Source organism: Bos mutus, chromosome 11 (genome assembly GCF_027580195.1).
Source record: "Bos mutus isolate GX-2022 chromosome 11, NWIPB_WYAK_1.1, whole genome shotgun sequence".
Lineage (NCBI taxonomy): Eukaryota > Metazoa > Chordata > Mammalia > Artiodactyla > Bovidae > Bos > Bos mutus.
In genome coordinates, this window is record NC_091627.1 from 22,738,093 (window position 1) to 22,747,835 (window position 9,743).

At 42.9% G+C, this 9,743-nt stretch overlaps 1 non-coding gene across 1 annotated transcript; it reads right to left on the reverse strand.

The window, feature by feature from the left end:
* Positions 1-4,095: 4,095 nt before the first annotated feature.
* On the reverse strand, positions 4,096-4,168 carry TRNAR-UCU (transfer RNA arginine (anticodon UCU)). Its single transcript has one exon. It is a non-coding gene; the product is annotated as a tRNA-Arg (tRNA).
* Between the last annotated feature and the right edge of the window lie 5,575 nt (positions 4,169-9,743).

The following is a 9,743-nucleotide window of genomic DNA, read 5'->3' on the forward strand; positions in this document are numbered from 1 at the left end:
TTCACTTTTCCCAGACCTGGAGTTCCTCTAGGGCACTGACACTCCCTTCTGTTTCCCCAAAGCCTAGCACAGAATCAATTGTTCAGCAAGTACCTGTAGAACGAAAGCTCATTGAAAATCACTTGGCCCCATGAGAGAGCCAGTGGTCAACATCCCTCGTTGCTTCCTGTTTGTTTTCTCTCTCTTGGAGTTCTGTGATTCACAGGAGCCACAACCTTGATTGCTTTCTTTACTGATCCAGCCTTAATGCCCAGAGTAGTGTCTGGCATGTGGTAGGCATTAATACAAGCCTCAAGCTTCTTTTTTTCTTTTTTTCATTTTTATTTTATAGTGGAGTATAGTTGATTTGCAACATCGTATTAGCTTCAGGTTGACAGGAAAGTATATAACTACAATTATCTGTATTGTTGTTAAGCTACTAAATTGTGCCCAACTCTTAGAGACCCCACGTACTGCAGCACACCAGGCTCCTCTGTCCTGCACTGTCTCCCAGAGTTTGCTCAAATTCATGTCCATTGAGTCAGTGAGGTCATCTAACCCTCTCATCCCCTGCTGCCCTCTTCTTCTGTTGCCTTCAATATTTCCCAGCATCAGGGTCTTTTCCAATAGGTCAGCTGTTCACAGCAGGTGACCAATGTATTAGAGCCTCAACTTTAGCCTCAGGCCTTCCAATGAATATTGCAAGAGTTGATTTCTTTAAGATTGACTGGTTTGATCTCCTTACAGTCCCAGGCACTTTCAAGAGTCATCTCTAGCACATTTCACAAGCATCAATTCTTAGGCACTCAGTCTTCTTTATTGTCCAGATCTCACATCTGAACATGACTACTGGAAAAACTTCAGCTTTGACTATTAAGACCTTCATCAGCAAAGTGATGTTTCTGCTTTTTAATATGGTGTCTAGGTTTGTCTTAGTTTTCCTTCAAAGGAGAAAGCATCTTCCCCGCTACCGCTCCCCGCCAAGGGCTAGAACAAGATTTTCTTTAATTTCCAGTTAAGCAAGGACTTGTAAGTATAAATTCTATACAAATATACAAGAATCTTACCAGTGTCTTTGAGCCAGAGTAACCCACTCAATGTCTTTCAACTGAGCAAAATCTCCCCAATATTTTTATTTAATTTATTCATTTTTAATTGGAGGATAATTTCTTTACACTGTTATATTGGTTTCTATGTTACAGCAACATGAATCAGACATAGGTATACACGTGTCCCCTTACTCTTAACCTCAACTCATCCCATCCCTCTAGGCTGTCACAGAGTACCTCAAGCATCTTTTAATTTCACATTTGCAGTCAGTGTCCAAAGTGATTTTGGAGCTCAAAAAAAGTCTTGCAATATATATATTCTTTTTCAGATTCTTTTCCCATTTAGGTATTATTGCAGAATAATGGGTGGGCTCCCCTGGTGGCTTGGAGGTAAAGAATCTGCCTACAATGTAGGAGATCTAAGTTCAATCCCTAAGGGTAGGAAGATTCCCCTGGAGAAGGGCATGGCAACCCACTCCAGTATTCTTGCCTAGAGAATCCCATGGACAGAGGAGCCTGACAGGCTACAGTCCATGAGGTCACAAAGAGTCAGACACTACTGAGTGACTAAGCACATAGCACAGCTCAGAATACTGAGTAGAGTTCCATGTGCTATATAGTAGATTCTTGTTAATTACCTATTTTATATACAGCAGTGTCAATACAAACTTCTGAAGCAAACAAAACACAGTCATGGGCCACAAGGTCAGAGCTCTGATAGGTAGTCATGGGAATGCTACTAATTTTGACATGATGCACCTGAACTCCCTAAATTCCATTTGCTTGAAGGTGGAGGTAGTTTCAGACCCTTGGGAGACGCTGAACATGTGGACAGGAGCTAACAGCCCATTCCTACATGTAAAGAAAGTAGGCTTATTGGTCCAGTAACACGGTTGATCTTATTGTGCATAGTGCCCGTGCTAAATCACTTCAGTGGTGTCCAACTCTGTGTGACCCTAAGGATTGCAGCCTTCCAGACTCTCCAGGCAAGAATACTGGAGTGGGTTGCCATGCCCTCCTCCAGGGGATCTTTCTGAACCAGGGATCGAACATTATGTCTCTTACCTGAATTGGCAGGCAGGATCTTTACCATTAGAGCAACCTGGAAAGCCCCTGGATCTTCAAGTGTTAGTTCACAAACTTGAGTGTACAATCAACTCTTCTGGGGGAGGATTTGAAACACAAATTTGTGGCTGATGGGTGTTTGCATAAGACAGCTTGGCTGAATTTATCAACAGAAAATTATATCCCCCCCCATTTTTCCCCTTCATTGAGCTGTGTGTCATTCTGAAAGAAAATTTGCAGCATGCCTGGAAACAGGTGCCTACCCCCCTTGATAAGAAGACAAAAAACAATCAGTCCCAAATGAAATGATGCATTTGTTGCAATAAACTCGCCTCCAGGGATAATCAGGTGCCACCATTTCCACAAACCACCCGTCAGTTCTGACACTCCAGCCAAGAACTGTTCTACTTTCCTGACATTCTGAAGTTTAGCATTTTATGGTCTTCCTATAATAAGATCATCTTGTTTCAGAGTCATTTGTATTGTAATTGCTTTAAAATTTCAAAGAGCTCTGAATTTCTATACCTCATTAAATTGGATTATATGAGAAATGCTAGGTATTAAAAACAACAACAAAAAAGTGACCTTTATTTGTTCCATTGCCCCGCCATATAGATTTCTGTGGTCCTGTTTTCACTACTAGACCCTGCTGGGCTCTCATCCGTAGACTTCAGAAATTTCAGAGGATGCTATGTAACTCTCCTCCTAGATCTGCCACATTCTTTCTTGTCATCAGATTAAACACACACACACACACACGCACACAAGTCACCTGTGGGCTTGGTTCTGAACTCTATTAAGGGATTTCCCAGGTCTAACTAATTTATCTCATAATCAATCTTGGAAACAGGAAACCAAATGTTCTTTAGCCTCCTCAGTGTCTAAAATATTAGACAAGGTGATAGGAAGAGGATGGAAAGAAAGAAGAGTTTCCCCTCACCTCACCTTCCATAGTTACATTTTCAATTATTTTTTTCAGCAAGCTAATAACTTTTAATGCTCACCAGGTGCCAGCCATCAAATTAGATTATTTATACACACTGTTTTAGACTACTGCACATTAGCACTATTACATGGAAATTGCCCAAAGAAGTCAGAGCTGGTTACATGACTCCAAAGCCTGGAAATTTCCACTACATTATGATAAATGACTAGAAACAGCATTTTTTACAGGTACCATAGAGTTTTGTGTGTACAGCGTATATGGACAAACATGCAGCCATGCTCTCTGGACTTCCCAGGGGGTGCAGCAGTAAGAATCCCCCTGTCAGAGCAAGACACACAGGAGACATGGGCTCAGTCCCTGGGTCGGGAAGATCCCCTAGAGGAGGAAATCTCAACCCATTCCACTATTCTTGTCTGGGAAATTCCATGGACAAAGGACAAAGGACCCTACAATCAAAAGGGCTGCAAAGAGTTGGACATGACTAAGCATGCACACACACACACCCACATTCTCAGGAAGTTCAGAGTCTAAGTAAAGAAAAAAATATCATATTTCATCAATTTTGATATGCATATGGATTCACAGTTTTAATATCTGAGATAATGATCTTATTAACACTGTTTTCAAATTGCAGGCATGATGTGGCCATTATGTCATATCTATCAGTGCGTATGTGATCATGAATTTGGCTATGGTTCTTCATCTGGTCATCACTTCCAGTTCTAAATCATTCTAAAAGCCTTTTTTTTTTAAAGACTGATTGCGCCGCACATGCTCTTGGCACTCGAGATCTTTGTTGCCTCATGTGTGCTCTTAGTTGCAGCGTGCAGGATCTAGCTCCCTGTTGCTATTGTTTAGTCACTAAGTCATATCCAACTCTTGTGACCCTATGGACTGTAGCCCACCAGGTTCCTCTCTTCATGGGATTTCTAGGCAAGAATACTGGAGTGGATTGTCATCTCCTTCTTTAGGGAATCTTCCCGACCTAGGAACTGAACCCTCGTCTCCTGCATTGGCAGACGAATTCTTTACCACCGAGCCACCAGGGAAGCCTAGCTCCCTGACTAGGAATCAAACCCAGGTTCCCTGCATTAGAAGCACAGAGTCTTAACCACTGGACCACCAGGGAGTTCCCTAAAGGTTTCTTTTGATAAGCATAAAATAAGACTTCTAAGTGACAAGAAAGCATGCCACCCTAGTTTAATTGTCAGAGTTTTTCTTTTGCAGGAATATATGAGATAAAGTGCAATTTACTATTGTCTCAGTTTCCATGGAATATGGCACTTAAAAATTAAAAATGGCTTCTATGTATGAAATTCTAAGTGTAATGGGACTGTAGAGAAGGAAGAAATTGTGGGGTGAAGAAAATCTGGAATTTTTTTGTTGAAAAGAACTGAAAAGTGGTTTCACTAGCTGTACACGAAGCTCTCCATAAATCATCCCTAATGTGACACCCCCCCCCCATATGCCATCATTATTTACATATTTGGGACAAAAGCTTTGAAGAAGTTAGCATGTTTTTCAGTGTCCACACACTGCATTAGCATAATCCAGTTAAAGCTGTTGAAATGTAGCAGAATCCATACTGCTTGTGTTGTTTTGGGTGCACACTGAAAGATATTTCTCCCCCAAGAAGTGTTTTTTTTATAATTTTATTTATTTATCTATTTAGGCTATGCTGGGTCTTCATTGCACACGGTTTTTTTTTTTTTCCTCTAATTGCAGTGAGCAGGGGCTACTCTCTAGTTGCAGTCCACAGGCTTCTCTTTGAGGTAACTTCTGTCTGTTACTAAGCAGGGGCTCTAGGATCCACAGGCTTACCGCTCCCAGCCTCTAAAACACAGGGTCAGCAGTTGTGGAGCGCAGGCTTAATTGCTCTGTGACATGTTGGATCCCCCTGAATCAGGCATGGAACCTGCGTTTCCTGCATTGGCAGGTGGAGTCTTTACCACTGAGCTGCCAGGAAAGCCTGCCAAGAATGATTCGCCCAAAGATCTTTCTATCAGTGCCCACATATTTCTGAATCCATGCTGGTGTGCTGCTCAAGATCTGCTTCATGAACACCAGTTCTTCCTAGATGTTTTGCTCTTGTTGTATTCATATATTTGCTTTGTTTTTACTTTTCAGTGAAATCTTAACTGGAAAAGATGTCAGGCATATCACTAGGAGGCCTCTAGGTGAAAATGAGAGAACTGTGATCACATTTGGTGATTAAGAGTTACTGACCACATTGGAAAAGGCAGAAGTTTAAGGATATCAGCTGTATGTGCTGACTTGGTGAAAACTCAATCTCCAATCTATGTGTGATGATGCCATTTAGATTACCAGTGCACTTCAGTTCAGTTCAGTCACTCGGTCATGTCTGACTCTTTGCGATCCCATGAATCACAGCATGCCAGGCCTCCCTGTCCATCACCAACTCCCAGAGTTCACTAAAACTCATGTCCATCGAGTCGGTGATGCCATCCAACTATCTCATCCTCTGTCATCCCCTTTTCCTCCTACCCCCAAACCTCCCAGCATCAGGGTCTTTTGCAATGAGTCAATTCTTCACATGAGGTGGCCAAAGTATTGGAGTTTCAGCTTCAGCATCAGTCCTTCCAAAGAACACCCAGGACTGATCTCCCTTAGGATGGACTGGTTGGATCTCCTTGCAGTCCAAGGGACTCTCAAGAGTCTTCTCCAATACCACAGTTCAAAAGCATCAATTCTTCGATGCTCAGCTTTCTTCACAGTCTAACTATCACATCCATACATGACCACTGGAAAAACCATAACCTTGACTAGACGGACCTGTGTTGGCAAGGTAATATCTGCTTTTCAATATGCTATCTAGGTTGGTCATAACTTTCCTTCCAAGGAGTAAGCGTCTTTGGAATGTGCTAAATCCAGATCATTCACAATGAATATGTCTCATGTGTGGATCTAAGAAATGGAGAAATATGTTTCTAATGATTATACACTGAAATAATATTTAGACACATTGGATTAAATAAAATATGCTATTAAACTATTTTCAGTTGTTTTTTAATGCAGCAACTAGAAAATTTAAATTTCCTTTTGTGGCCTGTATTGTATTTTTATTAGATAACACTGTCCTAAACAATGTACAGGGCACTTCCCTCAAAATACCCTGTAAAGAGCATTACAGTATCCATTTTAAAGGATGAGTCAACTGAGACAGAGAGGTTAGGCATTGCCAGTCATCAGCTTCTATCCCTTGTGATTCAGACAGTAAAGTATCTGGTGTATATAATTCAGGAGCTACAAAAGATCCAAGTTTGATCCCTGGGTGGGTAAGATTCCCTGGGAGAGAACATGGCAACCCACTCCAATATTCTTGCCTGGAGAATTCCATGGACTGAGGAGGCTGGCAGTCTACAGTTCATGGAGTCGCTAAAAGTCAGACACAACTGAGTGACTGACACACACACAGAGTCTCTGTGGTGTTTTGGCTCTAAATCTACTGAGGTCTTTTTCTAGCACAGCAGCTTCTCCTTTGTAGCAAATCCTTCCCTTCCAATCACAGACTATCCATCCGAGTCCAAGCAGCAATGGTGCAACCTCCTTAAATTGACAAGAACAAGAAGGTGGAAAGCTAGGGCAGAAGTTGTGAAACCCACACTGTAGTGAAACGGAAAGTTGCTCAGTCATGTCTGACTCTTTGAGATGCCATGGACTATACAGTTCATGGAATTCTCCAGGACAGAATACTGGAGTGGGTAGCCAGTCCCCTCTCCAGGGATATCTTCCCAAACCAGGAATCGAACCCAGGTTTCCCACATTGCAGGCAGATTCTTTACCAGCTGAGCCACCAGGGAAGCCCCACACTGTAGGGAAAGAAGCAAATTAGCCAAGATGGCATGGTCAGGCTCTCTAACCCCACACCCTCTCCCTCACCCCACATTTTGTAAATAATGATTTTGTTTAACGGCTGAGCTCACTTATAGCACTCCGCATGCATGTCATGATGTACCCACTTGGTCACGGCCCACCTTTGCTCTGTAAGCATATAAGTTCCACCTGAAAAAGCCTATCTGGCTACCTTATGGCTGCATTGTGGCGGTGAGTCTGCGTTAGGTCTGTATCTGCTAGGTCAACCACGAGAGGCGAGAATACAGCGTGTGTGCTACTATGCCAGTCAGGAGAGAATGCACCTGTTTGCAGTTCCTATGACTCCTTCAGTTTTCTTCCAGCTTCCCTGCTCACGCCCTACCTACCCTGAGTGCATAGAGTGAGAAGTGAGACACACAGTAAGTCTCCTTGGTCCCACACTGGGCTGGGATGAACATGGTTCTGATGCGCCTCGGAGGCCTGGGCCAGCATGAGACCCCAAGAACTGACAGCAGTGAGGACTATTTGGGCTCCAGGCCACACCTCCTTAGGAGACATCACCTTAGAAGATGCACATGCTGGGGCCCTGGCCAATCTCCAAATAACTGTCTTCCTCCCAGCCCTACCTTCTGTAGAAGGATCTGAAGTGCTCAGGGAAGAACGTGGACTAAGAGGGCGCAGTGAACCAGTGAAGTGTTCAGCTCTAACTGTCGTGTCCTAGAAAATGATGTGACAAAAAGGATCCCAGGGTTTTGCAAGTCTCCTCTGAAGCATCCAAGCTGGTCTGCCTGTATTCACTGGGAAAGGAGTATGTGCATCATGGGAGCCATGCTTTGTCAGTTACTGCTCCTCCAGGCAAGGACCATCTCCATTGCACATGCGCAAAGGAAAGCTGTCTAGAGAGCTGGGCTGAGTCCCGAGCAAAGGATAGCTGGGCTCAGGTGTGCAGAGGTCGCCCCAGCACCTCCATGTGATGAAAAGGGGCCGTAGCAGCAACACTGGAAAACTGTCAGTGTCCTCAGGGCAAAGTGAGAAAGTGAGTTCTGGACACTGTCCCTGGAGGCAGGGTGGAAAAAGGACAGAAGAACAGGTATCTAAAAGATAAAAGAAGAGAGAACAAGTTGTGTTTGAGTCCTGGATTTTACTGTTTATTTTTCATAAAAGTGAGAGAGTCAATTCCTAGGCAGGTTGATAAGAAGTCCGGAGTCCCCAAGGAGAAGAAAGGGGTCTGAGGCTCTTGAAGTGGAGATAGGGGTCTGGAATTCTCAAGGAGGAGGAAAGGACAAATATCTTTTTTTTTTTTTTTCCCTCTACATTCCTTAGTCTTAGTCACATAAAACACTTTTTTCCCTTTAATCCCAGAACTGATGATTACATAACAAACAACTCAGTTTAAACTCTGTACTAAGGATTATATAACAATAATGTATCCTGTTTGACCAACATAGACAGCCCTGGTGCCTCAGATGGCAAAGCATCTGCCTGCAATGTCGGGAGACCCAGGTTCAATCCCCAGGTCAGGAAGATCCCCTGGAGAAGGAAATGGCAACCCACTCCAGTATTCTTGCCTAGAAAATCCCATGGATGGAGGAGCCTGGTGGGCTATAGTCCATGGGGTCGCAAAGAATTGGACAGGACTGAGTAACTTCATTCATGGAGACAGCATATTAAAAAGCAGAGACATTACTTTGCCAACAAAGGCCCATCTAGTCAAGGCTATGGTTTTTCCAGTAGTCATGTATGGATGTGAGAGTTGGACTATAAAGAAAGCTTTTTGAACTGTGGTGTTGGAGAAGAAGACTCTTGAGAGTGACTTGGACTATAAGGAGATCCAACCAGTGCATCCTAAAGGAAATCAGTCCTGAATATTCATTGGAAGGACTGATGCTGAAGCTGAAACTCCAATATTTTGGCCACCTGATGTGAAGAGCTGACTTATTTGAAAAGTCCCTGATGCTGGGAAAGATTGAGGGCGAGAGGAGAAGGGGATGACAGAGGATGAGATGGTTGGATGGCATCACTGACTCAATGGACATGAGTTTGAGTGAACTCCAGGAGTTGGTGATGGACAGGGAGGCCTGGTGTGCTGCAATCCAAGGGGTCACAAAGAGTTGGACACTACTGAGCGACTGAACTGAACTGAACTGATCCTGCTTGAGGGTAGTTTCTCCTTCCTGAAAATCTTCTGGCTAATCCTGTTATCTTAAAATGTAAATTATGGGAGTGGGTCTAGTCAGATCTTTACAACTTTGAGACATTCTTTTGACTTATTGTAATAACTAATTAAACTATATAACTCCCTTGCTAACACTAGTGAGGGGGGCATTCCCCGCCCTCCCCCCTTCTGATGTCTATGTCAGAACCTTTCTCTGTCCCTTTTTCACTTTAATAAAACTCTGCTACACAAAAGCTCTTGAGTGATCAAGCCTGGTCCCTGGTCCTGAAGCTAAACCTTTTTCAGTGATCATGAATCGGTCATTGTTCACTGTAAGCAATCAAAGGGAATCATTTAAATTTTCTGTCTTTTTTACAAGGATACCACTGTTTCTAGTATCAAGTTGTTGTAATATACTTTATAAAAGGTCTGGCACTTAACAGATTGCAAAGATGACTGTGGCTTGGAAAAGCTGCTGTGCAGAAGTTTCATTCCTAAGTGTAGTCAAAAAAAAAAAAAAAAAATCAAAGGGAGAGAGAAGATAAATATTTGGGGCGGGTGAAGGGCATCCATGTTGTTTTTCCTTACTTCTATTGTTTTTATAAATGGAGACAATTTACACGATCAACTTATTTACTTTAGAGCAGTTCCTCAGGAGTTATTGAGCTTAAAGTCCTTCTCTAATGGTTAAAGAGTCAATATTCTGTTCCATAAT